Consider the following 7,339-nt stretch of genomic DNA (forward strand, 5'->3'; position numbering starts at 1 on the left):
GGTGAAGGGCCTTGAGGGGAAGCCAGGAGGAGTAGCTGAGGTCACTTGGCCTCTTCAGGCTGAAGGAAACCAAGGGGAGACCTCATTGCAGTCTGCAGCTTCCTCATGAGGAGAAGAGGACAGGCAGACATTGATCTCTTCACTCTCATGACCAGTGACAAAACAGACAGGGATAGAGGAAACTGCATGAAGCTGAGTCAGAAGAAGTTTAGGCTGGATATCAGGAAAAGGTTCCTCACCCAGAGGGTGGTTGGGCACTGGAACAGGCTCCCAGGGAAATGGACACAGCACCAGCCTGACAGAGCTCAAGAATCATTTGATGATCCTTGGGGATGGTGCTGTGCAGAGGGAAAGAGGGGTGCAGGGGTTAGGGAAAAACAAAAATTGATGGTGCCTTTGCTACTTTTGGCCTTGGCAATAACAACACATTCACACATTAATAAACCAGTATTAAATTGCTTAATTAACCAGTATTAAACCAATGGATTTTCTCTCTGACACAGAACTGTTTTAAACCCCTGACTCAGGAGTTCAAATAGGAAAACTGATGATACAATACAACATATAGCACAACACTCTCAGGCACATGGTGTGACTTGAGGTGTCCTGTGCAGGGCCAGGATTTGGTCTCAATTTTGATGTGTTCCTTCAAACTGAGTATATTCCATGATTAAATGCAATGTTTTGTTCATTAGTAAACAAGTTAAAATTGTATCCACATGGTTTAACTTGCTCTTGGCCTTATTAATTACTATACTAGTAATTCCTTGAAATCTGTATTTCACCTGAGATTCCATTAGTTAACATTTTCTTCTGTAACTGGTTCATTTACCAGTGCTGTAGACTGAGCTTGTGCTCAGTTTATGATGAAAATCTAGACATTTACACCAGCCTGAAAAGGGAGTCTCAGTGACATTTATGGAAGGAATTAGTAATAGGTGTAAGTGCATTGCAGAACTTAAATACTGCCTAGAACAAATTATGAAATATAGTAATTCAAGAATAATAGATTGTTGAAGGAAGTATTTTCTTTAACTTGAATCATTCAGTGTAAAAGGGAGATTTTTATATTGCAGAAAACTTTTATAAAATATAGTCCAGTTCATTTTTGGTTACAATGCAGGCCACAATCAGTGGCATTATATCCTCTTGACAGCAAAGCAGAGAACAAGTCCAACAGAGACAATAATGTTCTTCAGCTCTTGTTCATGTCATGTCAAGAGGAAAGAGGGAATGTTTGCAGTTTGTTTCATACACACAGGATATAAAAATAGAATTTTCCAGAAAAGAAGTCAGTAGTTTCATTTTTTGGAATTCCTAGTTTTTCAATGGCATATGCTCTTGCACAGCATGTGTGGAGTGCCAAGGTCAGTTACTCTCTATAACAATGAGTTATAGGCACTCTGCTTAGATAGTAAAGAAAATGCAGACAGTTTTATGCTAATAGGAGTTGCAGATATTATGCAGTTCACAATAGTGTTGCAAATTAAAACAAATAAGTGTAAAAGAAGGATCATTTAAAATAAGCATCCTAAGCTGATCTCTCCTGAATGTCCTGGTCCTTTAGTTCCATTCAGTTTCCTCTCTGATGAATTCAATAAACACTGTGACAAAACCGGTCGTTATTTTGGTTTTGCTTTACTGGGAAGCAACATTTCTTAGCCTATTGGCTGTCACAGACTTTTGACAGGACATTTGCTGTCATATGGGAAAATACTACTTGTCAGCAGTAGATTATAAAGTGTGTGAACTTGCAACCTGGCATGCGAAACATCATTTAACCCCTTTCTACAAAGTTATGAGTGCTCGTCCTGGGAGTGCAGTAAGATTAAAGTAGCAAGGGCAAAGAGAGCAATACTCTAAGGCTGACTGAACAAAATTTGGAGAATATTTTTTTGAAGGAGAAGAGGTTGTTTTCTTTACAGAATGAATGATAATATTCCAAAATGCAGAAAATTTTAAGGGAAGATCTAAGTTATTGCAAATGGTGATTCTGAAATGTAGGAGAAGCTGAAAGGGTATGTTCTACCATTCTAGTGAGGTTAAACCTGGAACACATCATTCACCCCTAATAGTCTACCACTCAAAATAATCTACATGTAGTGTACTGTCCCAAAGTAATCTACGTGGGCTGTGCTGTACTTCTCCTGTTTTGTGATCTCAATAGGGACTGTAGCATGTGCTTATCTCTATCTGTAAGTCTTGATGCAACCAGAAATATTTCCGTTGGATATTTACTTTGGACATAGAGCCAAACCTGACAGAACAATGAGATGGCACTTGGCAAGACACAGACTGTACAAAGACTGCACATCTAGAGAGGGAAGGAGTGAGAAGGTCACTCTATACCTGTGAAGGTCTGAAATCTATGCCTGGCATTGAAACGTCACTGGACCATTATAAAATGAGGTGATAATCTCTGATATACTGTCTAAAATAATTTTTAATTGCAACAGTTGTTGTACTTGGTAGAGAAGAATTTGGATTTTCATACATTGGCACTGACATTTTTATGCTTTCTAAATGTGCAAAAGATATTACTCTTACCAAAAATATAAAGATTTTGATAATATTTTAATTTATTTTTCTTTTTTTTTTTTCTTTTTTTTCCTAACACTTTCAAATAGGTTGTTGCTTGTACAATCACTTATTTCAAAATGTGAGTCTTGGGCCATGGGGCATTACAGTAAAGAAAGAAGATGGAAACCAACTTTCAACATGATTTTATTTGTGCTCCAGGGGATGTTGATGACAGTCTTTAAAGAAACCAACTTATTTTTCTTTTTCTACATGAACATTTACTTACATCTATAGAAAACTCAGCTCTAAAGTATCTTTTTTTCCCTTGTAGTGTTTTCAAACCATTCACAGTGTGCACAGAGTCCAGAACAGCTGCTTTGTCACCCCAGCCTAGACTGTGCTGTGTTCTTCCCAGATGGTTTCTCAGTTCAGATTTTATAATGGCAAAGATTTTTGACTTCTAACTAGATCTTTGTAATGCTTCTTAAAGCAGCAGGAAAAGTTAGCAGCACAGATATTCGCTGTCCTGTAATATGAAGACCATTACGACATTTTTCCATAGGATAACTACTTTCACAACAAGGTAATTTTCTTGAAGTTAATTCACCAAGGAACTGGGTTACTGCCTAACAAAGCAACTGTTTTATTGAATAAACATGTTGTTTCCAAAATAACTTTCAGATAGTCACTGAAACAGCTACATTTCAAATATAACTAATCCCTTTTTGATAGCCTTGCTGTTTTAACTGCTTATACAGCTATTAATGCTACATCTACCCTTGAAATACCTTTCTAACATAATGCAATTTTTAAATGTTTGCACTCTCATGGTCTTCCTTGAGTGAATGGTATTTTCAACCCAGCTCTGTACCTCAGTCCTCTTTGTCTTTGAAGGTCATGTGCTTTTCAATTACATCAGTGAAAGAGGCTGGGAGCAGAAAGGTCCGATGGCTTCTTGCCCTTTTTTCCTTCAGCAGTGCAAGTAGAGGCACTGTGGAAGTTATTCTCCCTGTTGTGCTGTCACACAATGAAAATACAAAGAGTAATGAAAAGTTATCAAGTGTTCCTCCTTCTCTAATCTCATTCATATGCCACTATAAGGTCAGGTCACAGTCTCTTCAGTTCTGGAGAACTCCTGACCATAATTTGTCACATCTGAAAGTATTGTTTCATATTAAGCCCACAAAGGCTGTTCATAGGCTTCTCTATCACTACGTGCCAGTCTAAGCACTAGCTTTTGTTTCTGTTAGCAGTTTCCCTGACAAGCTATACTAAAAAAAAAAATAATTTACTAAGAGAATATTTTCTTCTGAATATTATTAACTAGTATACAAAATATTTAGGAACAAATGATAAAAACCACAAGCATCTTTGCACATAGCTGTTTGAACTAAGATATTTCAAAGTCATCAGAATCAGTGCCCAGTAAATGCTCTTTTATGTTTCAATGAAAAATTAGTTATAACAATGGGTGGCATTTTAAGACAGCCATAATCCTTCTAGCTTGTGCACAAGTCATTTAATGACTCACACATATCTTCTTTTCTGCTGACATCATGTAAGTTCAATTACAGCCACATATTAATGTGTTTTTCACTATATTTTCTAAATAGTTCTTATAATAAAAATCTGTTACAGATTACAAAAGAGTTAACAGGACTGTCTCAGTCCACTACCTCATCTGCATTACTCTAGATAGATTACATATTAACAAGGTTCTCAAAGGCTGGAATAGTGATTTTGCATACTAAACAACAATGCCCTGTGTACATTGCTATTCCATTCTTATTAGCTATGTCATAAACTAAGTGTAAAAGGTAAAGTTTCTTTAACTTAAAAAACTTACTACTACTGACAAAATAAAAACAAATAGAATCTGCAGTTTAACTGATTCTTTTGCATGAAGGCCATTTTACTGAGTACAGAAGTTCAGACAGGGCTTTTGCTTCAGTACAGTGAAAAGTACAATGAGGTGTGAATTCCTCCACCAAAGAGACTAACAATCACTTACCAATCTTGTTGGTTAATAAGGAGATTTCTAAGGGAGAAGTAGTTTATTGGACCAATTGAAATAGCTGGAAAAAAGGAAGGAATTCTTAGTAGGTGTCTAAAATATACTCAATTCCAAATAAAGTACATTGGAACAAACGCCTTCAATTCCATTTCATTAAGTAAACAGATACTTTCAGAAAATAGGATAGTTAATGGAGAAGAATAGTGGCAAGAGATGATAAAATCCTTGACATTGTGAGAAAGAGGTAGAAACAGGCAGTTATTCACTTTGAGATCAGAGTATTTTATGGCCTTTTTTTTCCTCAAAAAATCTATTTCCCCATCATTTTATTAAAGATATTATCTCCCTCTGGAAATTTACCTCACTTGTATCCCTAGACTATTACAGGTCCAACAGCACCGCACTTCTGATTGATGGCTTAGTACACAGAAGACATATCTGTCATTTGCTCTTTGGCAGATATTAAAAACCAGCAAAACCATAGAAATATCCCCCTGAAGGTGGGCACCAGATAAAACCTCATATAAATCAGAGCTCAGAACTTGAGATATTCCCAAGCATTACAACATCCTGCTGGAATAAACCTACTCTTCTTCAGCTTCAGGGAAAATAAAACATGCTCAGATATTAAACCAGGAATTATTATCTCAGAACAAAATATTCTAAGTAGAAGTTCTGGCATACATTGTATGAATATCTGAAATTTGTCCCTAAGGAATTGAATCAGTAAAGGAATTCATTACCTAAATTGTTGTTGCAATAAAAAAACAGATACATAAATTCAAAACTGAGATCAAAAATCCCTTTTCTTATGTTATTTAATTCTGGAAGTCCTATTTAAATCAGTTTATTAGTCAGGGTTTTTATTAAGGATGCAGGGCTTGTATGTTTTAATTTTCCTTCTGCTGGAATTGGAGCTGATTTACCATTTCCAGGTGACTGTTCCAGTCACTACACCACTCAGTAAAATAGAATACCATTATTGCAGACTTTACACCTTCTAACTCTACCTTCATTTCTTAACCTTCTAGGTGAAGTTTGCTACCTGATGTGTCTCAGACACAGTAATCTCCTACTAATGCTAGAAGAAGACATCTTGGGCACATTCCTATATTTGATATCTGGCTATTCCTTGACCTAAAAATTACTAGTTAGTGCTATGAAACCTTTCCCTCTTACTTGGCCCTTACAAATTGCTTTTCATTGGTACAATTTTCTATTCATCTGAAGACTTACAGAAGATAATCAGTCTATAAAAAGTACCATGCTCTATTCTTTTAGTACATATTTTAAAAAAGAGCTTCTATAATTCTAAAGTTCAAGGGCTTTTTAAGACTTTAGAGACATTTATTGCAGACTTGATACTTTGCTCATTGTAGTCAGCAAGTTTATATTGATTTTGTTACAGCCATAGAATAATATGTTAACTCACTATGTGCATCTGCAGTATTGGTATAGATTTTGAATATGATATTAGCAGCAGAGAAAAAAAGAATTATCTACTAATGCAAGACATTTATGTTACATTTCTATTAGGTTACATTCCTATTCCCGTTGAACACCATACCAAAAATTTATTCATGGATTCAGAGAACTTAAATATAAGTTATGGCCACTCTTATTCATGGCCCTTGGACAGCATGCAAACACACAATTAGAAGATAGAACTGTATGAAGAATAAAAGGATTTAAGTAAGCACTTCAAGTAACCAAGCAGAAAAACAACAATGCTAAGATATTCCAGGACCAGATGGAATATCACATTACCTTGCTAGGTGCAATATTAGAAGTCATAGAACTCTATCCAGTTTACCCCATATCGTGACAAAAGCACATAATTCAATAGGTATCCAGCTTTGGCTTCCTGAGACTCTCCCTTCCCTCAATGATTGGTTATAAAGGCAATTTACATTTCCCAGAAGCAGGCAAGCAAACAATAACAGGAAGAAAAAAAACTCATAGAAGATTCTTGGGGTTTATTTCATCTTAACACACGTATATGCCATGCCACATTATGAGTATCACCCTCTCTATTTAAACTTTCAAAAGCTTCATATTCTGCCATGAAGCAGCTGAGTTCTACAGAAACCAGGAATTCCTTTCAGCTGGTGTTGACTCTGCAGATTATTCCAGACTAGTGATATCTGATACAGTCAATCAGGCAAGCTGCTTGAACAATCTGTTCCACTCCATCAGTGCCATATTTTGTCTATTCCACTGTCAGCAGTGAAGACATTTGTTGCCTTCTCAGTGTAGCCCAAAATGATAATGACTATCATGATTAATTTTAAAAATACTTACCATATTTTGCAGTTTGAGTGCATATGTTGATCCTGAATATGTAGTAATATGATAGATGTCATCTATATGAAGAGTTTATAAGCTATAAGGTAGTTTTACTTCAGTCATTTTCCATGCAGATTCATACAACCAATTTCAAATTACATACAAACATATATGGATATTTCCAAATAGAAAACATTTAGCAAACACAGCAAAAAAGTCCAATGAATTCTTTATATTCCTAGACATTTCTGTAGTGTGGTCAAATTCAGAACCAGAGATTATTTAAGGTATTGTCTATCTCTGTCCAACATACACTGTTGAGAGGAGTAAATTCTTGCACACATCCTGCCCCTATGATAGTCAGATTATTTTTATAAAGTTGGTGAAGGAATAGTAAAGAAATAAAGATTAGAAATTTAATTAGCAACCTAGTTAGTAAGAAACTTTTTGCTCTGAAGGAGTAAGAGCAGCTGAAGCAAGATTTTCATGTCCAAAGATAATGTCTCCCAAATATTCTGA

At 35.7% G+C, this 7,339-nt stretch overlaps 1 long non-coding RNA gene across 1 annotated transcript; it reads right to left on the bottom strand.

The window, feature by feature from the left end:
- Nucleotides 1–2,707: 2,707 nt before the first annotated feature.
- On the bottom strand, nt 2,708–6,563 carry LOC147652969 (uncharacterized). The gene is made up of 3 exons (XR_015287144.1): nt 6,302–6,563; nt 4,532–4,595; nt 2,708–3,537 (listed from the first exon to the last, which is right to left on the bottom strand). It is a non-coding gene; the product is annotated as an uncharacterized LOC147652969 (long non-coding RNA).
- Between the last annotated feature and the right edge of the window lie 776 nt (nt 6,564–7,339).

The sequence above is a fragment of the Cyanistes caeruleus genome, chromosome 5 (genome assembly GCF_971803275.1).
Source record: "Cyanistes caeruleus chromosome 5, bCyaCae1.hap1.1, whole genome shotgun sequence".
Classification (NCBI taxonomy): domain Eukaryota; kingdom Metazoa; phylum Chordata; class Aves; order Passeriformes; family Paridae; genus Cyanistes; species Cyanistes caeruleus.